Here is a 25674-nt window from a genome sequence, read left to right as displayed (position 1 = left end):
TGTAACCCTTCCATCAGGACCTAACAGTAATCCCTTTTGAACTGAGTACATCCTGGAGATTTTAGTGTGTAAGCTGAAAGATTTGAGTGTTCACAGTCCTGTTAGTATATATAAAAAGAATCCTGTCAAAGTTATTTGGATCTTCATCTATTTGGTGTAATCTAGCTTTCTGAGAGTAGTCCTATTATCTTGTATCTGGATTTTACTAAAATTATATTATGATCTCACTGGGGACACAGTTACAGGTACAAAGTTAGCGATGGGTACAGTAGGGATAGACTGGAATATTTGACAAATTATTTTTGCATGATCAGAATCCCATTCGTAAAAATGAAATGTACAAGAAAGCACTATGTTGACATATCAGGAAATTATCAAGAAGTCAGTTTTCTGTTGGGAAAAATAAAAAGGGAGTTTTATATTTATCCCCTTTCCGTTTATATTTCTGTTAGTATTCCATAGTAGACATTATATTTTAATTCAGAGCCTTTTTAAGGCCAGACAGCATTGCTTTAAGTTGGATGTCTTTAAACGGGCCCTCAAGGGTTCAGTCCTTCGGAAACAAGGGTCACAGTCAAGGTGGAAATGCAAACACAAGCAGCAGGCACCATGGCCATGCCAGCGTGCAAATGATCGAACAGCCCTGCCTGACTCAGAAGTCACATTGATGTTTCTCCTACTGACAGATTTCCAACCTGGTTTTCTTTTCTTTTTGTCTGAGAAACTGACCATCAGTCTTTCTCCCTAGTATCCATCTAGGTTCTTTGGCTTTTAACTTAATTGAGGTAGAATTGACACCGTCATAGTCACCCTCCTAAGGTATACAGTTCTGGGGTTTTCCTGTATTAAGTTGTACAACCATCATCACTCTTTATTTTCAAAACAGTTTAATCATCCCGGAAAGCAGCCCCATCTACCTCCTTAGGTGTCACCTCCCAACCTCCCTCCCTTTCCGCTAGCCCTGGGCAACCACTGTCTACTCTCAGTGTCTCTCGCTTTGCCTATTCTGTACACTTCACATAAACGCAGCCATGCAGCCTGTGGACCTTTGTGACTGGCTTCTTTAGCTTATAATGTCCTCATTATGCCAGGACAGCGTATGTCAGTCCTTCCTTTTCATGGATGAATGTTTTGCCATTGTATGTATGCGCCACAATTGATTCATCAGTTGATGGGGCCTTTAGTTTATTGTGGCTGTTATGAATGATGTTGCTGTGAACATTCCTGTACAAGCATTTGTGTAAACATGTTTTTAGTTCTCTTGGGCACATGCTTCAGAGCAGATTTTCTGGGCCCTACAGTAATTCCATGTTCAACTTTTTGAGGACCTGCCAAACTGTTTTCCACAGCGAATGCCTCATGCTGCCTGGCCGCTTTCCCCACATCCTCGCCAGTCCTGGTTATTGTCTGTCACAGAATTGTACTCAGTCACGTTTATCTTGTAGGTGAGAAGGGAGGGTCTGGAAGGTGAGCCCAGAGTTCCAGGGATAGAGTTCATGTCTCCTGATCACACTCACTGTTCTTTCTGCCACACTGTGTTTCCAGGAAACTGAGTGAGAAAAAAATGAAAAACAAATTGTTCTGGAATTATCTATTATCATAAGAAGAGAGTGTGGTATTTCTTCATGACCTGTGATGACATTTTTATCCAAGAAACTGACTAGCAGTCTTTCTCCCCAATATCAGTTTAGTTCTTTGGCTTTTTATTTAATTGAGCTAGAACTGACACCATCAGAGTCACCCTCCTAAAGTGTACAATTCTAGGATTTTCATGTATTTAGTAGGTTGTACAACCATTATTATTGCCAATTTATATGTGAAGAAACTGTGCCACAGAAATGCTTCCACAAATTTATACATGAATATGCAGAAGTCTCTTGCAAACTATAGGAAAAATTAAAAGCTCACCCAATACAGGTCGACAGCAAAAAGATTCTGGGTGATGCCAGGAAGAGGCACCAAAGAACCTGCTCATTCCACAGTAATTTACCAAGCGCCCAGCATGTGCTGAGCATGCCTAGGCGATGAGGAGTCTCAGCCTCAGCCTTTGCCCTCCACACCACACTTGAATAGCCAGGCCTCCTCGCCTGTCTCCTGTTGGATGTATCTGAGGCATCTCAAATTTACTTGTCCCAAACCAAACTCTGATCCCTTCCTACTTCCTGTGCCCATCTCACAGCCTGCTGCCTCTCAGGGAAAAAAACCTCAGTAAATTTTTAATTTCTCCTCTCAGTCTCCACATGCAGCCCATCCACAGATCCTGTGGTTCTGTGCTCATCACGGTCTCACTCCTATTCGGCCACTTCTTTCTCACTACCCAAGACATAGTCCTAATCATGTCACTTGGACATCATCTCTCACTGGAGTTCAGATGTGCCAGTTTCCTGCGAAAACCTCCCAATTGCTTTCAAACCTAGAAAGAAATCTGTCTTAATGGTCCTGAATCCCCTGGCTGCCCTGCCCTCAATTCCTATTCTTGCCAGTTCCCACTTGCTCCACTCTTTGCTGAGGTACTTTGCACTTGCTGTCCTGTCTGTCCAGAACCTTCTTCCCCCGGATGGTTTGCACTGGCTTGCACCCTTACTTCCTTTACATGTCTGCTTGAAGACTGTTCCTGACTCCCATTATCAAAAACAGCAGCCCCATCGCTTGCTATGCTCTCACCCTGCCTCATCTCCCTGCAGGTCATTTCTCACTCTTTGACAATATAGTATATATTTGCTTATTTTCTGACTCATTTACTGGGATGTAAGCTCCCAGATAGCAGAGGCTTTGTGTCTTCCGTTTACTGAGGTCTTCTCATCACCTAGGCATGCTCAGCACATGCTGGGCACTTGGTAAATTACTGTGAATGAGCAGGTTCTTTGGTGCCTCTTCCTGGCATCACTCAGAATCTTTTTGCTGCCAACCTGTATTGGGTAAGCTTTTAATCTTTCCTACAGTTTGCAAGAGACTTCTGAATATTTATGTATACATTTTTTGAAGCATTCCTGTGACATAGTTTCTGCACATATAAATTTGCAACAATGCTAGGCAGGTGCTTTGAGACCTTGTCTGAAAACTGTTTTTCCCCAAGTACCAAAGATTATGATTCTACTGTCATTTTTATTACTCAATTTGGTTTTAATACATTATAACAGTATGGACCCTATTACCAAGTACGTGATAATAGCCTTGTATTATAATACCCAAGGATATAATATTGTAATGTAGTAATATCTTATTACTGTGGTTCTAATAAGGATCTCACTTATATACACATAGAGCTCTAGTAATTTTATAATAAATATCAAAGGGTAAGAATCTGCTGTTGAAAATGTTATCCAAAACATAAGATACATTATCAAAAGGGTTATTGGCAAAGTAGGACCATATATTTACATTGTACATTCCCAGTTTAATTCTTTGCTATGTTGCACATTGTTACCTAAACCTCCAGATTGTTCCAGTGCCTTCCAACCTGACTCTTGTCTGTTTACTCCAATTTTATTCAATTGCCAAAAATAAGAGAGACTAATATTAACTTAGGTGGAGATCATATTCTGGTGCCTTCCAGTACACTAAATAATTCAAGAGAATATGATGCAGTGATTAAGAACTCACTCTCTGTAGTCAGGTTCACCTGCATGTGAATCTTAGCTTTACTCTTTGTGTGAGACTTTCTCTACTCTTCTATTGCCCCACCTGTACAGTGGACTAGATAACTACAGGTTGGGTGTGGCTTGAATGAATTGATTCATAGCACATACCTAGCACATAATAAAATTCTCAAGAAATGTTAGCTGCAATTATCACTACTATTATTTTCTTAAAACATTTCTGCACTGTGTGAGAAAACATGCTCTTAGCAAAGAGGTGCTGGAATGGCCATCAGGTAAAGAGGAGTAAAAGGGCTTTTAAGTAGCCAATAAAAAGGCACCCATATTCCCGTTGCTTTTTTTCCCGCAGAACTGCATCTCCTTCAGCTCATTGAAAATAACAAATATAACGCAGCTAGAGACCCCCTTAAGATACCATATACATGTTTAGCCTATTAAAAGAACAAAAATTTATCTTTCTCTAGCATTTATTCTGGCCAAGATGCTCAGAATACCCATTAGCTTGTGTGGTCCTTTAGTTGTTGCTGTCAGAGTTTACATTCTTTCCTCTCTTCATCCAGGCCTCTGGGGGTGGAGGTGAGAGAAAGAAAATACAATTTAAAAGGCCCTGGGTTTGTTTTTCAAGACAATGACTTGATCATAAAGACTTTGTGTGTTCAGTGCAATTCGCTGAGCACTACAGACTTTTCCACTGCTGTTGTCATCAGCTGCTGTTTAATGGTCTCATGCGTCCAACTAGACGGCAGGCCAGTGCTTCTCAAACATCACTGCACATCAGAGTCAGTGCAGGGCTTGCTGAAAACCCTGAATGCCAGGCCTATCCCAGCTTTCTGATTCAGTGGGTACAAGGTGGGGCTGAGAACACATTTCTAACGCATTCCCAGTTGATTCTGCCACTGCTGGTCAGGAAATCAGACATTGCAAACCATTGCTGCATGCAATTTGAGATCTCCCCAGAGCACAGGCCCCGGGGCTGAGCACAGAGTACATACTCAGTGAGTCTAATGACACCAAAATGAAATATAAAGGGAAGATAAAGTATATTAAGGTTCTCATTAGGCTCTCTGCCTGATTCTCATTAAGGCTGTCCTGATTTCTTTTATGTCCTGGGTATGTGGGCTCAGTGCTAATTTTCATGGCTTCTGTGTCCCCCATGTGCTGTCATTTTCATCTACTCCGAGGTCGTCTTTACACGCTCTTCCTTTCCTGATGCATTTTAGGCATAAGACTAATAATAGCCAACAGAACCCTCAGGACTAATGTTGAATGAGGATTCTTGTACCTCCCAAAGAGTTTTTACACCTCCCTACGCATTAATTTCATTTCACTGTCTCTCCACCGCATTAACATGAAGCCAGAGCCCTTGGCTTATTGCTTAATTTTCTAAAATTTCAAATTTGATTGAAATTGCCTTCACTAAGCCAACATTTGATTGAGTCATGCCAAAGAAGAAAAAATTTTATGGGAAAGTGATACAAAACAAATTGCACTTGTAGCGGATGGATAGTTTGGAGGAACTTTGTTGCCAGATTTATTTCCCTCACATTTTTCTGAGTGTGAGCACTTGAGTATTTCTTCACCAGAAAAGAATTTGGCTAGTGGGAGAGGGCTTGGGGGAGTGGGTGGGGATGTTGTTTTTGCACATCTTTTAAACTCTTCTGATTTGAACAACAAATTTTAGAGAAAAGTGGTGTTTTTTCCTTCATTAAGATAGAAAAAGAAAATGTTTCCGCTGACCCTTCGCCACTTACAAGGGAGCCTTCTAAGCCAAGGTATAAAAGAGCTTTAAATATCTTTTCCATTGAGTTTCTGAGTATAACTTTCACTCTTGACTCTCAGCCAACACATAAGTTCAGTTTTCAGATTAGGGTTTTTCCAAAGTAGGTTCCATGGAACACCAGGAGGATGTTGAATGGATGACAAGGATTTGGTGGCCAAAAAAAAATATGGAAGCTTACAGACATAGCTTAAACAAAATTAAGGTGGTATCTTTAATTCTTTAATTCAGAACTGTCAGGATCTTTAGTATGGCTCTTAGGCACTGGGGACATAGAAGGGAGGGGAGTTTACTTTAGTGTCCATGTCCAGGGGATCTTTGGGCATAGTATCTTGTGGTATCACTGCAAACAGACATTGGGAGGAACTGTGTAAAAATCCTTGCTTGCTACCATCATCTTTGATTCCTAAAGAAGCCTCAGAGACACTGGATAGAGAATTCTGTGCTTTCCTGTGCAGGCAGTTGCCACCAATGTTGGTTCTTTTTGAAGCAGAAAAAAATTCTTTTTAGGAAATTTAAAGTACTAGAGATTCTGTTTATCAGTAATTCACTATTTAAGTAACTCATGATTTAAATCAGTAAGTATTTCTTAATATATATATTATTATAAGTAATTCAGTATTTAAAGAGTCATTATATAAGGCCTCAGTGTCTGTCCTGAGTGCTGGTTTCTGGTTAAATTTTTCTGGAATATAGAAATCTTTGTTCTCTATTGTTTCCATTTAGACAGAATGTCCCTACCTAATTCAGCATTCTATTGCTAAATATACTTTTAGGGTGAAATGCTGCAGAAAGGTCATAAGTTGTGTTTTTTTTCCCCCTTACAGATATCAGCTTTCAAAATTAGGGAAAAGTTCAATTAATATTAATTTAAAACTCATTGATTCATCAGTTAAGCAAGTCCTTGAAGGCCTGTATCCACGGCAGAATTGCTGCTGGGAGTTTGCACTTTCAAGATTCTTTGCTCTCCCGGTTCCCCTCGGCCGCCACCCCTAAGGCCGTATTTGGGTCAGCAATACTCTGCTCAGGTTGCTTTTCTCCAGCCACCAGAAAAGGCCAAGGAAGTGTAGCTGGAGTTGCTGGACACCATTAATCTCTGAGTCAGTGTCAAAGGAGAGAGTGGAGTCCTAACTGTAGGTTATTAGCACTACCGGCAATAGAAAAGTTGACTTTTCTTTCCTTCTGCTTTGGGGCTATTGCTACTTTTTAAAAATCGGCAATCAACAGAATATGCATTTTTAGCTGTTTCAGTACTGCATATGAAAAAGCGGTGAGAGATGAAACCAGACACTCCTTCTAAGAGATTGTTAGCTTTCTGAAGGCAGGGCATGCTCAGCTACGTTGTGCAATTTGACTTTTAGATCAGAGTGGTTATTTGTGATGGTGAGTGTTTCAGACCAAGCCTCGTTTTCTAATTCCACCTCCACCCACTACATGAGGAATATTGGCATTGGGAAGGAGTTAGATCACCCTCATTGACAGTGGTGTGATGCCTGTTAAGATCCATTAAGCTGTGAAAACACTTCCATAAACATTGAAGGTAGAATTTAAGAAACTGTTTTCTTCCTCTACTTGAGGGGCAATCCAAACTTTTTAATGTAATATATTACAGAGCACTGTCATTTTCTGTTTTAGCCAATCTGGTTCTTATTCACTGACTGTAATTGTAAGTGTAGGTGTATGAATTAGTTGGTTAAAACCCCCAAAACACACACACACATAACGTGTTGCGTGTTAATGTTCTGAGTACAAATACCTAATTTAAATGAATGACAGGGAACACAACATCATTGAAATTGTCAGGAAACAGAAATTAGGTGTTTTACAGCCCTCTGTCTCTACATGTTGCCTTCATGTATTAGAAGCCAGAAGGAACTGCAGAATATGTACAGAATTGAGTGTGATCTTGGGTGTAACCTATTACCATGAAAAATTGGCAAGAAGGAAATGACGTCTTGTTTTCTGCATGTTTTTATGTAACCTTGAACAAACTGTTCTGTTTGTAAAAAGTCTTCACTTTCTTGCTGGGGGAAAAAACAAAACAAAAAAACAACTTGAGCCTTGTTTTTGATAGCTGTGCCTATTTGTGTACCATTTTTATTTTTTTGGAACCTCATTTCTTTGTATGCTTTCTTTCCCCCTACAACTTCCTAAGTGTTGGATTACAGAAGTGAGCCTGGGCCAAGAGTCTCAGTATCTTGACTTTTAGCAATAGTTCTATTATTTGAAAGATTACAGTGTGTTCAAGTATGCTGGGTTCCATTGTGGCTTCACTACTGCATCCTGACGTCAACAGGATTATGCTGGCATGGACGCCCTTCTTGTTTCTAATGATTTTATGGCAAAAATAGACAGGGGGAGGCTAAGGACACAGTCTATGAAAACACTGTGAGCTGGACCTCTGATGTTCCCTGGCCTGAATCACTCAATAAATTGCCTTTATTTGGTGCTTTTCATTCCCTTTCCTTTTTCCTTCCACCATGGATTTTTTTTTCTTTTGTCTCTCCTTTGCTTTAGCTCTGATCTCTTCATTCTAAATGATTAAGACTTGCTTTATCATTTTGTTTCTGCATCTCTCCTTTTAAGCATATTTATATTTCCCATATTTATAGTATGTCCTTGGACTCAGGGGTTGTGGAATAGAAAGGTCCTTAGAGACTCTGCTCCTCGCAGCGTCTGCCTGCCTCCTTCCAGTGGTTGGGTTTTTACTTTGATTAGAGGGTAGAGGGTAGATGCACTCTGGATATGAAGAGGAAGAAAATGCTACGTGTGACAGTCTCCACCAGCTCTCCTCACAGTGGGGAGGAGAAAAGATTGTCCTAAGCAGATCTGGGGAGAATGTGACTAACATAGAGCACTGGTGATTTCCCCTTGGTCTTGGCTGCCCTGGGCCACCTCAGAGCTGGTCCCGCATGCCCCCTGTGGGGCAGGAGTCCCAGGGCCACAGAGGCTTCACGGGCTCTGCAGCTCAGTCGGGGATACAGTTCTCTGGCTGCCTCAGGGTTGCCTGACAGACTGGCCCCTGCTAAGGGTAGGGAACCAAATGACAAAGGGAGGAGTTAATGAGCCACAGAGAATGTGGTTATCAGAGAACAGGTTGCCTGTCCCGAACCCTTTATCCCTGCAGGTTTCAGAGAGAAAATCCAGTGTAACGGGCTTCAACACATCCTGCTTATGTTGGATCTCTTCTGAATGGTAAATTAAAATGTAACATTTAAAAACCATTACAGCCCATTGTTTGGTCATAATGGTGATCTCGGGTTTGAGGTATTTCTAGGACATTCAGGAGAAGCTTCACACTATGGAGAGGCAGACGCTATGACGTACAAGAGACGTTAGTGTTATCAGAACTTGGCCCACCTTGAGCCCAGGGTTCTGCTGGTAGGGATCAGTTGCTGGTGGCCATTCTCACCAAAGCCTAGCTCTGGGCAGACGGGTGGCACATGGTCTCTCCCACCGCTGGTCTTTTCTTTTGTATTGGGTTGAGCACTTGGTTGCACAGATTCTGGGTCTCTCAGCCCTCACTTCTCTGTCCCAACATGGCTACCCTGTGCCCCAACCTTTGGGCCCCTCCCAGCTCCCCCTCCTGCCTTCCACCATCATGGCCAGAGCCACCATCCAGGCCATCCCGTTAGGGCCGCACCTGGGTCAGAGTGTAGGGCTGCCCTCCTTCCCTGGCGCTCAAGTTCAGCTCTGTCAGTGCCCCCTCCCCCACCAGACCAGCGAGCATTGCTGCCTCCCTGCTGGGCCTGACTGCTTCTGTGGTGGGGACTCCCTGTGCATGAAGCTCCAAGTGGTGAGAGAGGGGAGCCAAACAAAGCCCCTCCCTGTTTCACAGCCCTCTGTCTGCTCTCAGCGGCTGGCTCTAGACAGACAGAGCTGGACAAGTACACGGATTGGGTGCTATCTGCTTTAAAGCTCAGGACATTCCTACATGCCTGGGGTCTGGGGAGGTGTAAGGTCTTGGAGCTCAGTCTGCATAGTCTTTGGTTTCTAGTCATTCCTAAAAAAGCCTTTGAGATTCTTGGAAGAGAACTTGTATTGGCTTGGATATACAATGATATGGATGCTACCTTGAAAGCATCTTTTCTCATTGCATTTTGCATGAAATGCTCACTTATATTTCAAATATTAAAAACAATTGAAACATATACAGCTCGCTTTCAGTGATCCTCTTGTTACTTATGGAAAATAAGTAAATATGGCAGGGTCAGTAGCCTAGCCTGAATTCTTTGGGGTTACCTCTCCAGCTCAGCTGGCTTAGATAAAACATATAACCTAATTTAGCACTGTGTGTTTCTTAGGCCCCACTAATGCCTCCCCAGTCAGGTACTACATTTGATTTATTCATTCATTGTGTATCAAACACCTCCTAAGTGACAAATGCCAAACTGTGTGCCTGCTTCCAAGGAGCTTACGCTCAAAAGGAAGACAGATATCAAAGAATCATACAAATATATAATTACAAACTATTTTAAGATGTATATACACAAGGGATTTGATTTAATTGGGGGTGCCCCACCTATATAGGACTACTGTAATTTAGTGACCCTAACTGCTTCCTAGGCTGTTGATTTGTTCTCATGTGTGGTGTGTATGTTGGTGTGTGTATTTAGTGGTACATTCTGCTTTGCTAAAGATGGTCTGTAGACCTGTATCTGTTTGACCCAAGCAATAACCTTGTGAATCTGACAGTCCTGTTATTACAGTGGGATTTACAGAAGGAAACGCTAGCCCAGGGGAGTAGTCAGGGGATTCTGGAGCTCCGGCAAAATCACATAGCAGAGGTCTTAAAACGTCAACATCTAGTATTTTTCTCGACACACAGCTGCTCCATGCTAAATCTGGAGAGTTTGTTACTGTCCTTAGAGTGAAATCCCATGTAATCCTATTTAACTTTACTCCTGACTGGAGCCAGAGGAAATAAAATACTTTTTATTTTCTAAAAGTATATTTTCTTTGTCAGTATTATTTGTAGTATTGGGTTCATTATTTCAAAGGTTTTTCTTTTATGGAAAATCAAGGTCATAGCACAATAAGTTGCATTCTCAGGGGTTAGAGGAGTCCTTCAGAAAACTCCAGTTCATCTGTGCCTTTAAATTATCTACTATAAACACTGTAATTATGTGACACAGTCTCTGGACATTTATTATTATTATTATTATTGCAGTCACTTCCCCAACAAAATGTCACACAAGAGCATTCTTTTTTTCCTTGGATAAACTGTTAATTAGTTTTTCTCCAATAGACCATCTCTTCAGTTGAGCAAAAAGATGCTATGGTCTTGTTCAGGATTTTCTAGTGCACAGGTCCTTTCCTTAAAATCGTGGCTGGTCTTTTCTTTCACCTGAGAGACATCCAGAGAAAGAAAATGCATTCAAACACATTCAAAATCAATTTCAACTTTGTGTGGTGGCTGGATTAGGAGGAAATATCTCAAGCTGTTATCTTTTCCTTTTTTCTCTCCCATTTGCAGTTGAAAATAACTTTTTTTTCTTTTGCATCAACAAATTTCTGTCACTTTTTGTTCCAAGAAACACATGCTTAAAAGAGACTGAACCAATTTATTTGAGCATTCATACATACTCTGATGTCTCTGTACTAGCTCATCTTGAATAAAATGGCAGTTTTGTTTGTACCTTCTAATGATGCTATTATAAATAACGGAACTACATTGGATAATTTGGACAATGAAAGTAAATATCCCACTTTGATACTGCCCAAATGTAGTCACAATTGATTTTGATGTATAATGGCTAATATTTTTAGAAAGCAACAGATTCTTGAGCTCAAGTCCTCAAGTTGTAAGGAGTGCTGAGATAAAGTGCATAAAGCAATTGATGCAGAATCTGGCATGTGGACAGTACACAGTGAACACTCTCTGTGATGATTCCTGCAAAGCTGGTGTATATTTTTAAAGTGGTGGTCACAGCCATGACTTTCATTCCACTATGCTTCTCCTTCACCAGTGCTTCGATCTTCATCTTTCCTTGTCTTATTTTACCACCCCATAGTTACTGCAGTGTTGTTAGGAAGAGCTGGTTGATATTTAGGAGAGTAATTCTTAGGCTTGAAGAGACATGCATAAGGTACTAAGACTGCACTTTAACTAGGAGGCACATTAAAAAAATCTATCATTGGCTTTCACCATAATTTTTAAAAGAAGCAGGAAAAAATTTCAGTGTGTAGTAATAGGACTAATGTTTAACAAATAATTTGAATTTAAGAAAAGTCTACTTTGTTGTCCTTCTTGATCTCATTTCGCAGTGGACTGAAAGAAACTCTGGACAGGGACTGCTTGGGTGAAAAGTAAAGGTCAAATGAAGGTCAAGACAAGAGAGTGAAGATGCTATTGAAGGAAGACTGTAAGCTCCATTTTCTAGCATATTCTGCAATATAAACCCATGAGCTAGCTTGTAGGAGATGGTGAACATTGATTGATTGAATTATGGATATTACCATATGGTCCATAATCTTTATTCCATGTCTTATATATCATTTATGCAAATTTCCAGTTGCCCAAACAACTGGAAAAAAATGATGAGGGGCAAAGGTGTTAATTCATATTTCATCTGTTCTTACCTCCCTATGTATTTCTCAGTGCAGAGGGAATGTGGCTAAAGACACCCACACATTCACACTAAACAGGTAGGTTGACTACACATTTATAGAATGCCTTTAAAAGTCCAAGTTGATATCCATTCTTATTCTGTTGTTAGTACTACAATTTCATCATAAACCAAGCACTTTGTGAATAGGACAAACTCCTGTTTCTACCAAGTTTCTGAATTAGAAGAACTGAAAGAAAGAACAATAAAGAGAATTATTTGCCTGACAACATAGAATCAGTTTATACAGAATAGTTTTTACAGAAATACAGATAATTCCAGCTCACGTAAGTGCATTTTCTCCTTCTAAAATTTTCTTTGTCTCCACATGTCCTTATACCTTACATGCTCCCGAGTGGGAAAGATGTGCTGGTCTTAGACAGTTTTTGAAATGTGTTCTAACCCTGATAGTCTGTGGAATGGGTTCTGAAGAGGAAAAACAAAGTTATTTTGCTAAACGTAATCTAGTTTTGATCCCAGTTGCTCACCCATGCTCTTAGTAATACTTAGAAAGCAGGGCAGATTCCAGACACCAGTGCAGAGACCAACCACCATCTTGAAAGCTCTTGTGTTCAGTGTTTACTTCCTTTCCTCTCCCCATCTGGTCTATCCCCTATCTAGACATTTCTAAAGGTTCCTTTCAGTCCCAACTGCTGTATTATTTAAATCCCATCTACAGCACTCACTAGGAGCAATGCTCAAATCTGCTTTTGTATTTGAAAACAAAGCTTTAAAAGCAGCCAGGGGAGCCACACAGAAGAGGAGTGATTTTGTGACAATGGCCTAAATCCAAGAAATGCATTTAGAAGGAGTTTTTGTTTGTTTTAAGCAGAATTGCTTTCAGCACATTCGTCCATTGAAAATGGAGAATACTGAGCTCTTATGCAGATTAAAAAATAAAATCTCTGAAGGAAACTGGAGATTTTGGTTACAGGTAGAAATAGAGGTGCACCGTGGTGCCTTATATTCCCTGAGCCTCTAAAACTATTTAAAATGCTTTTTATAACCATATAAATAATTCATCCTGTGGATAGCTTATGTCCTTCACACTCCATGTTTTTTTTTGGGCTGTTCCAAAGATGAGGGTTTGCTCTTCCTTTAGGATGCGAATAGCTAGAATGAATGATTAGATCCGCCTTTCCTAATGCACATAGCTAGGAATAGGTGACTGATAGTATGCCGTGTAGTTTGTAATTAATCAAGGAATAATGGTTTATTATACTTGTACAAGCTTCTTGATCCTGTGACAATGTCTGTACAAGATAAAGAGAAGTATAGAATGCAACTGTAAGCATAAATTCCATAAAATGCACTCACGATGCAAAATGAGAGCACGGCAGACACAGAGAGGGAGAAAGGGGATGTAATTGGATCTTTGCGGATCCCTTTTGCAAGAAGAGAAGGTATTTGAATTGTAAAAGAAGAGGGTCAAGGGTTATAAATTTTACGCATGAGAATGAAATGTTTACCAAGAGTGCTGATTTATTTCTTAATAGAAGCATCACAAAACATCTGAGGAGAAATGGGGTTGGAACATTTCTTTTCATAAAAAGAAGTGAGGAAGACACTAAAAGCAGGGGATAGAAGCCAATCACTTTGATCCATCAGGGCATTCCAATTAAAGAAAACAAATTAGAGATTTGAAAGGGCACCAACTTTAGAAATGACTCTGTAAACTTAGACCAGAAACCCCGACAAAATCCCCAACATCCTAGGACTAGGGGGATTTTATGCACAGGGAAGAGTGAAACTCATAGGAGGAAACTCCGGTCCCAGGGCTAGACTCCTCACCACATGCTCTGGGGGCCTCCCCCAGGAGGACGGGGTCAGAGCCAGCTGGGTGGGAACCCCGTCCCCTGCCCTCACCTAATCCGTGCAGCATGCCTAGTAGAGGCTGAGGGTGATTAGCAAGCAACCACCAGTAGTCTCTGAAGCCATCTGTATGATAGGAAGCAGTCTGCCCTGATGGAAAGTCCATCTCAAGAAGCAGTAAATGCAGCCCCTGAAAGAACAAGTGGTCCCAGCACTTCTTGAGCACTCTGCTACAGGAGCAATAAGCCCTGGGCCTAGGACGGTGTGGCCGAGGGCCACCTGCCTGGGAAGGTGAGGCAGAGTGAGCTCCAAATGTGCTGCCCTAATTCTGATGCTCTATGAACAGGATCCTTTACCAGGGGGAACAGTGATTTTCGTGAATGCTTTGCAACACAGCCAGGTGATTACTGGAGGAAATTTTCATTTTGCTAAATGTTAATCTATAGAGAGAACAAGACAGAAAAGGGAAAACATATTACAGTATGATAACCAACTATTCACCATGGAACTCTGAAACCCAAGCAGACCTGGGGGGTAGAGCATTAATCTAAGAATACCCGGCCTTTATGGATACAAACACTAATTATATACTTAAAGCCACTATATTGCTCCTTTTAAGTGTGACTGTCAGGATATTAACATGGGGAATTCAGGAAACACAAAGTGTTTTGCTTAGCCTTTTTCCTCAAACCCAGTATCATTCCTTTCCACCATGTTATTGGAAAGATGCATCTTAAAATATTACACCCAACAAGATTCTGACATGTGCTAGCAGCCTGCCACAAGGAACAGTGACAAGTAGGGAGACTCATTCTACTTTTTACCATTAGCAAGACACATGTTAAATTAAATGAAATTTTTCCCTTTTTTTTTTCTTGTGAGGCTAGGTTCTAGATTGCCTGGAAATAAAAAGGAGGCCACACAAAATGAAAATACTTCATTCCCAACCAAATGGGAATATATTATCTACGGAAAATCAAATGTTAAAACCTCTATCCTAGAGCCTCTGGAAAATTCGGCATGCCCCGGTTAGGTTTTGGTATTTGAATGTATTGCAAAAGAGGATAAATAAAACAGTCCAAGACAGTCCAAACAGTCATGCTCAGCCATGTGATAACATTTTGGGTGCTGTTTATTGGTGGGGTGCATTCATCTGCAGCTGCTCTCCTCTGTGTTTCTTTGATGAGAAATTTTAAAGGACATTGCAAGGAGTTACACTCTATTTGCTTCCCACTTCTACTGACTATAAGAGCGCTATTTTTCATTGTGTAATGCTTTCCTTTTTTTTATTGAAGTACAGTTGATAGACAATACTGGTTTCAGGTGTATAACATTGTGATTTGACAATTATATACATTACAAAATGTTCACCATAGTTAAGTATAGTTACCATCTGGCCCCATACCAAATGATTACAAGATTACTGACCATATTCCCTATGCTCTACTTTTCATCCCCGTGATTTATTTTATAACTGAAAGCCTGTACCTCTTCATCCCCTCCACCTATTTTACTCATGCCCCCCATCCCCTCTCCCCTATGGCAACTACCAGTTTGTTCTCTGTATTTATGAGTCTGTTTCTGTTGTGTTTTTTCATTTGTTTATTTTTTTTTAGATTCCACATGTAAGGAAAATCATATGGTATTTGTGAGCTGTGCTTTACTATGTTGTATTAAAGGATCAACCCTTATTTTTCAACTACCCCAATGAGCCAGTTGGGTGAGGTATTGCCTTCTATATTTTATATGTAAGAAGATACATGTGAAATGATGCTTCCAGGGTATGACACCAGCGAGCAAAAAAAAAAAACCCCACTAGGATACGGGTGTCCAGATCCTCACTTACCACTTTTTCCCTGTATCACGTGGCTTTTCACCGCATGATGATGCTGTTTTAATGAGTCAGCTAAAATAATAGGTATTTTGATCCTTAGTCCCTGACTTCCTGGTTTGATTTGCATCTGATGTCTATTTCAGAATGCAGATACAGAGCTTGAGGTTGTGTTCACAGTGGGCTTAATAATTCGGCCTGCCTCATAAGAATTTGGGGAGGTTTGAGCCATTTCACCCAAGTGGAAAGCACTTATGAAGAGCCCTTACTAAACAGGTCATCAGGAAAGTGAGTCCTTTGCACACCATGAGGAAAAGCAGTGTTTACACAGCAAGTCCTCAGAGCTGAGCCTGTTTGAAGGAGAATTCAGGTGTATTGGTGAAAACATCTCTCACGTGACTGCTTTCGTTTGCTGCATCAGGGATTTTAAAGCTTGAAGAGAAGGCAAGGAGTCCAAAGAAAAGAGTGTGCACCTGCCATGAGCAGGTAGCCGCACAAAGCAGAAAGCAGCAGCGAGGGCAGAGCAGGCAACATGCGGTGAATTGTGTCAGCCAGAGGGAAACTGGGCCTCCGGCTCTGGGTGGGACCAGGGTGGTACTGGCACTTCTGGAAACTTCAAACTCTTTAAGGCCCTCCAAACCCAGTTCGCTGAAGATCAGAAACTCCAAAAGTGCAGTGTTTCCATCTTCTGACAGTATGCCTCAGTGAGGGCATAGAACCTTTGCATTTAAATAGTTTAGATAATTATTGAGTTTATCTGCTGAAGTAGAGTTTCAGTCTTCAGATGCTTGGTATGGAGGAGATACAGGGGACCATAGTTCTGTTTTTTGGATTCTCTTCCATTAAAAGCTTATCTGAAACCCTCATTTTTGTGTTAAGAGGTTTGTGCTCACAGTGGAGGAGGAAGAGGACAGAGCAAGTCCAGTTTGGGAATAGGGGGCTTTAGGCTGCCCAGGAACAGAGCACAGTGTTTGAGGAGCCAGATTGCAGTTTGCCTCAGTCACTGAACAGCCTCAGAACCTCTGAGGTACCATGGGGGGTTACCATCTTCCCATACCCCTTGTGGTTGAATTGGCCTGGAAGTCCTGAGTGGACCTTGCTCACAACTGCTCCAGGATGGGCTGTGGCTGCCCTGGGAACCCCGTGCAGTGAGTGAGCTGAGCCTTGTGGTCCACAAGACCTTGTGCTCCTCCTGAGGAGGGAGGCACCCCTAGGCCAGATTTGATCATTGCCGTCAGGAAAGTACAGGACAAGTACAACTTGTAGCATTTTATATAGTGGAGGTGCTTAGTCTTATAATGTTCTCTGCGTTTCATAGCCTCAGATCTGTTGCCTTGAGCTTTCTGCATTGCCCTTCTAGAGTTGGAGGGCCACCCTTCTTTGTACTTTGAGATAGAATATTTAGAAACATGCTAAGTGGAGAAGATTGTATATATTTGCCCCCCATTTGCTGTCTTGTCAACTGATCTGAAATCACTAATGAAAAATGCTGATTTGACATGGGCAAGAAGCTACAACAAGACTTGTGATTTATCTATAAAATCTAGGCTCAGAAATGGGTACATGTCAATATTTAAACTATAAAATTTTGCTTACCAATTTTTATTGGAAAGCACCACTGTGTCCAAGGCACTGTGTGTAGCATTCCTTTTTCATAGTAACTGGGGATCACATTTTAGTTAAAGTATCAGGGATATAAGGTTTATTTTTTTGATGGATGTGAAATAAAATATTCTTGGAATATACATACACATTTTAAATTCAAATATTCAGATTCTTTCAAAGTGTTATAGGAGTGTAGCAGATGTCTTTAAAAGACACTTTTTTTTTTGCTTGTCAGTATAGACAAACATCATATAAAAATGTTTTGAGAACATTTTGAGAACTTGATTATAGTTTTTATTTTCAGCTACACAGTAGAATCACCTGGCTGATTCTTTAACAGCAGAGATGCTTGGGTCCCACTCTGAACCATTAATTTAGATTTTCTGGAAAGTGGAACCTGAACATTTTTGTTCTGGGGAGAAGATTTGTGCCTTTTGCATTGTATATTGACAACCTATTGTAGCCAAGGAACAAAGTTCATTCAGTGGAGTTACAGTCACTCAAGTGAACTACAGGAAACTCTTCATTTAGGAGTCTGCTCCAAAAATGCCTTAAGGGTCTACTGTGTGACAGCCAATCTCCAGCACCAGCTAGAGAGAGACTTGATCCCCTCTTGGAGTTTATATATCTTAGTTTTGGCAAAAGGTTATTTATTGAGCCTTTTCAAAGTCTGAATATAACCACTAACAGGATCATTTCATTCCATTGATAGACTTAACTTAATTCTCAGGTCTGACCTAGGTCATCAGAGTCACTTCATCATGACTGATGCTTTTTCTGACTTCTGGATTTTGTCTTTCCACAGCCACATTTGGTATTTTGGTCAGTTCACTATTTTAGCATATCACTCCCTACTGTGTGCACCTCACAGAGCTCAGGGGGGTCATACAACCATTGTTGTTTGCCTGTTATTAAGAAACAAAGAGTAGTACCCTGCTTTTTTCTGGAATCGTAAGCATTGAAGTTAGAATCAAGCATTATTTCTTAGTTTAAAAAGGTTTTTAATATTGTGGAAGAAGTCGTAGGTAAGTAAGTAATGTGAATTAAATGCTAGTGATTCAGTTTAAAAGAAAACGCAATATTCAAGAATGAAATACTTTTAACTTATTTAGGTATTTTTAATTGGTCAGCTTCAAACCAAGTATAATCATCCCAATATTTAATCTCTTCCCCACCCACCAAGTAACTATCTAAAATCTTGATATATAGAGCATGTATACCAGGGATAAAACACGCATTCAATTAAGCAGGGACTCTTTGCTGACCTAAATAGCAGTTCATTCATGCGATAATGTGACCTGCAGTCATAGAGATGAAAATCTGTTGTGTGAAGCAGGGAAAATCTGTCGTAGTGCAGGCTCTCCAGTGGTCAGCGAATTGACTCAATTTATACCCGGCACAGAAATACTGTAAATGCATTGCAGGCCTGGTCTCATTCCAGGAGTATTTCTTTCTCAAGATATGTGTATAATTTGTCACCTGGTCTATCCCTGGTAATTCTTCTAAAGCTCATCTTTATTAGCGTGAAGTGCCTGGTATCAAAGGATGGAACAATTCAGTCATTTATGTACTTTAAGGCTGGTTTTCTCTTCAGAGCTTGGCAACCACACCTATTAAAGAAGGCTTCCTCGGTGGAGAGGGACGCTGTGTGCTGGGATTTTGGGGTGTCCACAAGGCTAACAGCCATTGCCAGAGCGTCTGTTCCTGTCCTAGAAGCTAAAGCCCTATGTTGTGTGTGTGAGTGTGTTCTTTGTGAACAGCCATTGCCAGAGCGTCTGTACCTGTCCCAGAAGCTAATGCCCTATGTTGTGTGTGCGAGTGTGTTCTTTCTTAGTCATAATAATTCTTTTTTGCAAAAAAACACGAGAGGATTGCTTTGTTCACTTCCGGTTTCTTCCTGTATGGCTGAAGGGAAGGCAAATTCCTTGCCATGAAACAATCACAAATTCTTTTTAGGAAGAGATAACTAGAAATAAATTCAATACACAAGTTAGTTTACTGCCCAGAGAACATGTGGTGGTGTGATGGTTAGATGTTATATGGCTCATTTTTATCTTAAGGGGGTTTAGTGGTCATTTTTTATGTTTCCTTGGCAAAATGCAGGAAATGGCAAGAATGAGATTTTCCTCTTGGAACCAAAGGGGAAAGTGTTAAAGGAAATCTAAAGTATTAAGTTCAACACATGTTTATAGAGCATCGGTGAAGAAGACAGATCGGCCCCCCTCTCCCTTTTGAAGCACACAATCCCCGGGGGAAATAGAAAATAGGTTCTGAGTATAACAGTGGTTTTAGGAGGTGGTGAGTTCTGTGAGGGAAGGGAAAGCAGAGTCAGGATCTGGGCGTGTCAGACCCAGTCAGGGAAGGGTCGCAGCTTTTTGTTTTGTTTTGTCTTTTTTGTTTGTTTGTTTTTGTTTTTGTTTTTGTTTATTTTAGAGTTGCAGTTTTAAATTAGATGTCAAGGTGGGCTTCTTCAAGAAGGTACAGGGACAAAATAGGAAGGAGATGAGGGCTTTCACCAAGTGGCGTGTGGGGTCAGCATCCAGGCAGAAGGTGCGTCGGACAGAAATGCCAGTGTACCTGCCGGGTGGGAGGACGAGGCAGAGGCCAGTGTGGGAGGGCCGAGGTGGGGAGTAGCTGGTGATCGGGTCCCAGAGGTGAAGATGTCCAGACCACACAGGGCCTGGTGGGCCTCGTAGGCTTTAGGCCTGACTCAGCAGCGGAGGAAGCTGCTGGAGCGTTTGAGCAGTGGGAGGACTCGGCAGCTTCCCCGTGCGTCTTGGCCCGTCAGATGCTGGTGAACACTTCTTGTTCCTGTAAATTTCGTTTCTTTTCTGAAACTGCACACACTCTCCTTCATTTTTACCTCTCCATAGATTATAACAGGGATAGCTAACACTTGCTGTCAGGGGTAAGCTGCTCATCACTGGGCCCGGCTGGGGCCCTGGGGCCGAGTCTCAGCCGCGACCCGGCTGGCCGACGGAGGGGCTGAGGTGCGCGTGGGCTGCACCCAGTGGACCCACGTGTGTCTGCCGAGGCGGAAGGGGCACGGTGCTCATGGCTCAGTTGTCAGCGGGCTTCTATCAAATTATAGCCTCCCTGTTCTAGCACAGTCTCCTGTGTGCCTGGAAGTTGAGGGCACAGAGAACCCCGCAGATGCTGGGACCCCTGCCGTCTGAGTCCCCAGTGTAGATGAACCCCGGGCTGTAAGCAGAATAGGCAGGGTGGCAGCGTCCTTGGGGCTGCAGTGCGCGTTGCAATGGCATGATCGGGACTCTTGCCTGCAGGCAGGAATTACAGTGAGGGACGTGAATTCACCTCTGTGGCTCCACTCTCAGTTCTCTCCTCCATCCAGATGTTAGTCACTTTATGTCACTCTAACCTTTTCATGGCTGCTAACGATGATGTCTCATGAATTTGAATTTGTTTTTTCATCTTGGAAGGAAGAACCTGAGTGCCTAATAGAGATGTGTGAGGGAGCTGAGTTCCGAGGAGGGAACCATTAGTCTCCCATAGGAGTGTGTGAATGTTTATGTGCTTGACAGGTTCAAAAACAGTGGGCCGGCTTTAAGTCATCATATTTTATGGAAATAAGCATTATGATAGCCAATGGAAATGCATTCTTGAGGTGCTGATAAAAGGCAAATCTGTCACTGGGGAACTCTGAATTTGCTGAGGAAAACTTCCTCATGGATGTGTAGCATTGAGAGCACATTGCTGGTATCGATACATCGGAGACGACTTTGTTTTCCATGGAAAACGAAAGTGCTGCTCAGTGTCAGTGTGGCGTATAGTTCACTTTCAAATAAGATACCACACACGAGGCAAGGCCAATAATTAAAAACAAAAAACCCATGCAATTAAACCACACACCTAATATTGCTTTAAATGAATCCTCTCTCTTTAGGCAACACCATCTCCTATCCATTGTTTCTCACACCAGAAACTCCATGTTTCTGGTAGTTGTTTAAAAAAAGAAAACAGAACGGTACATTTCCCCAATGTATGTTTCAGTGATAGAATGGAAGTAGCACAGGTCAGAGTCATACCAGCGCAAATCTGAATCTCATTTTTCCTGTTTATTGGTTCTCTGACCTTGGGCAACTTAGTTAACCTTTTAAAATCCCAATCTCTCATCTGCAAAATGAGAATAATATAATATTCACTTTGTATGATTTTAAGCCTTTAAAGCCAAAACAATAAATGTAAATCACCTGGCCTCATTAGGCACTTAACATGTATTTTCTTCACTGTTGTCAAGGATCATGCTGCTGGGGGCAGGGGAGGTGAAAAGATACAGTCATCTTAAGGGGAAAAATTACAAAGCAATAATGGGCAACTGCAGTTATTACACATAGCATGGAGATAAAAACAGCTGAATTTGGGCCCATTTCCCTAAGATCCTTCCTGAGAACCTACTATGTGCCATGCCCAATTCCAGGGGCTGAGAATACACTGGGGATCAGAATTGTGAATTGTCTCTGCCTTCATAATCTTGACAGTTTTGTGAGCAGACACTGAGAAAATATCCATACTAATCAGACCAATATCCTTGGTCTGTGTTTAGTGCTATGAAAGAGAAAAATGACATTAAGGTGTATAAGGGCAATTTGATGTTTTTAGGAAGTTCCAGAAACTTTTTCCCAAACAAAATAGCAATGATACTGACACCTTAAATGTGAGTAAGTGCCCTCGACCCTCAGTGTACCCTCAGGAGTCCATCAGATCCCATTTCGGTTTGGGGATTTATTTTTTGAGCAGCCTTAACTGTTTTTACAGTTTGCTACTTCATAAATTCCATCGTTCTTAAAGGTTTACCAAGGAACAAAGAGTAAATCTACCTATTTTAAAGCAGAAAACTCATTCTATCTTACCATTACCCTATGTTCCACTTGACTTTTCTACGTCTAAGATGCCTTATAGGGCTGTAGTGATCTTATCTTTCCTATATCTTGAAGCATGTTGCTATTTCATCATCTGAGAATGAGTTTATCCTGACTCATCAATTATTTGCAACCACGCTAAAAAATAGACTAAAATAGTAAAAATGGAAAGGCAAAGGATGATGGAATCATCTATAAGATGCTACAGTGGTGAGATAAATGCTCACTATTATCCTTAAATTTTCTTATTGCATCACCTACAGTTCAGCATCATCTCTAAGAAGATTTAAAAGAAGTCTAGAGACATCATCGTTGTACCTATTTTTAAAGAATCTTTAATTGAACATAGTTGAGCATTCAGAATTTTACATTTTCTCTCATGTAGTGAAGAGAAAAAGATCAACAAAGGAAAGCATCTCATGCTTATGACATAATTAAGAAGGTACATGCAAAAAGATATGTATAGAAGTACTCTATAGACTCTAATGATGGTGAAATTGATTATCTAAGTGAAATCTCAGGCTGAATCTTCAGGTAAAGATATCCTAGATGAATTTTTCCCCAGCTCAGGGATCCTTGAATCAACAATACATTTCAAAGGACAAAAAGGACATGGGGTATTCATACCCAGTAATAGGAAGTATTTCATCATACATTTTGCAACAAAAACTTAGACCATTCCACTTTGGTGAAAGGATATTTGACAGTATTGTTTCATCTTTTAAGATGTTTATGCACCAGAACTTTACTTCATATGGTTGATAAGTAGACAATGTGGTGGGTACACAAAGGTGATCGGAAGAAATAGATGGTGTAAAATTGAAAAAAAAAATCACTGGATCGTCAATTCATGGGCATGATAAAATATAGAAATGAAAACATTCTGCAGTTGCTAAGACATGAAATGACTGTCCTCTTATCAGCAAAATTATGAGCCATCAAAATGTTCAATCATACAGTGTTTTGCTGATGCAGCTGTCAGAAGAGGCCAAAGTAGTGATGAACTACAACTTCACAGAGATGTCTGTTTGAAACCTGGGATCAGCATTTGCCAGACACGTATGTTCCAGGTTCATTCAACACCCCTGCTGAGCATTCAGTGTCATTAAAAGAGTGTTGGCCATTTTGGTATCTGTACATTTAAAGCCAGGAAAATATGAAATACAAATTTGGTTTGCCGTTTAAGTTCTCATTAACAATTATAATGAAGTTTCTACTCTCCCTTTATTTGTGTATTATTCATTAAAATCATTCTCAAAAAGTTTTTTAAAAATGTGAAGGGCCCACTGGACACAATGTTGAATGGTGATTTTTTTTTTGTAATACAGGGGGGTCAGCAGGCCAAGTGTGTGGGAAGAGAAACTCAGGTGGAGGGAACAGCATGTGCTGAAGCCCTTTGGTAGGAGGAAAGAATGGCTTGTTTTAGGACCTAATGTTGGTGCCTCTGGCTGGAATAAGGGACAGCAGGGAGCCTGCTGTGGAATGAGGCTAGGGACAGAGTGGGCACTTTAGTATATGCTTTTGTAGGCCTGCTGAGGACTTTTATCTTAATCCTTAGAGCAAGGGAAGCCAACAAGGGTTTTGAAGCAGAGGACCAGCCTTATCACACTTGCATTTCAAAGAAAGATTGTTGCATTTGAGGTAATGTTTGAAGTACCCAAGGTGAGATACCAAATAGGCAATTGGACACGTGGGACTGGATCTCATAAGAGATGTCTGGGTTGGAAATTTAAAATTGTGATTCATCAACATTTATTTCAGTGAAAGATCTTTGGTTATTACAATCTTGGACAAGTGTGGAATCAGCCAGAGGAGAGGATTTAAAGAGAAAAGACCCAGGACTCAGTCTCTGGGGTGGCCAGTAATGTTGGCCCTGAAGAGAAAGATGAACTTATAAGGGAGACAGAGGGGAGGACAGCGGCAGAGAAGAAAACCTGGTCAGTGCTTAATGAGGGAGGCAGGAAGACAGAGCAGTTGGATGTCATGTGAGTGAGGGTCCATAGCGCTGATTGCTGCTGGAGAGTCAAATAAGAGGGTCAAATAACTACTTTAAAAAGTTGTTTTTGAATTCAGCAACACTGAGGTTTTTGGGTAACCTTAGTGAGCTTCTTCAGTAAAGTGATGAAGTTACGAGGCCGACTTAAACCTAGCTATGGAGTGGGAGGTGAGGAAATGGGCAGCAGGGATAACTTTTGAGAAATATGAATGTTAGAAGGAGAGCAGAGAGAAAAGACAGACAGGCTCAAGTGGCCAGAGGATAAATACAACTGTGAACTAATTCCTTGCATTCTTGTTTAGTTTTTACTTATCAAGGCTGATTCTGCTCTAATTTACATCAAAGTGTTCTACCTTTCTTAAAGGCCTTGAAAGCCTGTAATATTTTTGAGTTGTCAAGAGTTTCTTTGAATTCCGTCTGGCTCTTTGGGGGGTTTTGTTTTTTAGCTCCCGGCCGGGCATGTGCAACATCTTGTCCTCATGCTGTGAAAGGAATGCTGCTCTGTTGGACCAACGTGTTATCTCAGTCTCATTCCCCAGAACATCCGTATGAGGCTGGTACATTTCACAGATGATGAAATTGAGGGTCAGAATGACTCCCTGCCATGATCAAATATCTAGGAAAAGGGAGCACCAGGATTGAAACCCCACTGCCCATTTCCTGATTTGTCTTCTTCCCAGGATAACATTCTCAGTTACAGTAACAGACTGCCTCTCACAAGAGATTCTTCAAAGCAAAACCCAGATTCGTGGAGTTCTTTCTATCGTTCTTTGGAATGTATTTATACAACAGGTTGATACAGAGCCAACTCAAAATTAGTCCTTCCTCCCCACTGTTTGCTCACACGTGTTCATTGCTGTGGTGCTGGAATTAGTCCTTCTGAAGAGTGAAAATAGTAAATGAATTTACCTCTCCAAGTCTCTGGCAACTGTAAAGGTATAGGATCTGTGATCACTTTCCTCACACTCCAGAGCCTATTATCTCAGCACTTTATCTACAACCCCAAGGTAGGAAAACGCCTGGTCTGAAATCCTGGCACATCTCACCCCTGTTTAGTCCTGAGTAAATGGGGTCATATTGGTAACATGTTTTGACATCTATCGAAGAAAACCACGAATGAACATAAGCCATAACCAGCGTCATTATGATGGCATGCTGAGCCTGCATTGAAATAGAAATGGCGAGGATATGACAGCCATGGGCTTCGAGGTGGGCTCACACGTTATATTGCTATGATCTCACCACCAAGGGTGCACCCAGCTGGGTTACCCGTTTTCAGGTAAAATGGAAGAAAGGGTTGATGGAGGCAAAGTAGAGCAGTAGCATTCTTCTGCGCTTTTGCTGGTTTTTCTTCAGGATCAAAGTTCCTGTTAAGTACCTAGCATCAGCGATGGAAGGCACTACTGTGAAAAGATTGCGCATTTTTCTTTCCTAGAGTTTGGTTGCCTCTCAGCATCCCTCTAACATCATTTACAGAACCTCTGCTAAGTGCATGTGACATGGTATTTCTTTGTCCTGACTGGGAGATTTTGGTGTCACACCACAGTAAATGTTAAGGGTTAGGCT

At 41.2% G+C, this 25674-nt stretch overlaps 1 protein-coding gene across 16 annotated transcripts in view; it reads left to right on the top strand.

Annotated features, from left to right (window-relative positions):
• CELF2 (CUGBP Elav-like family member 2) overlaps positions 1 to 25674 on the top strand; it is a 735687-nt gene that overhangs the window by 486992 nt on the left and 223021 nt on the right. The window contains exon 1 of one of the 16 annotated variants that reach the window (XM_073229340.1): positions 5372 to 11741. The exons of 14 other annotated variants lie outside the window; for them this stretch is intronic. The gene's annotated coding sequence lies outside the window, so the exon portion shown is untranslated. Of the gene's footprint in view, positions 1 to 5371; positions 11742 to 25674 lie in introns of those variants that run through there. One more of the 16 variants, XM_017665865.3, reaches the window with a different exon arrangement.

This window comes from Manis javanica, chromosome 2 (genome assembly GCF_040802235.1).
Source record: "Manis javanica isolate MJ-LG chromosome 2, MJ_LKY, whole genome shotgun sequence".
NCBI lineage: Eukaryota > Metazoa > Chordata > Mammalia > Pholidota > Manidae > Manis > Manis javanica.
This window is presented reverse-complemented; position numbering and strand designations above follow the sequence as displayed.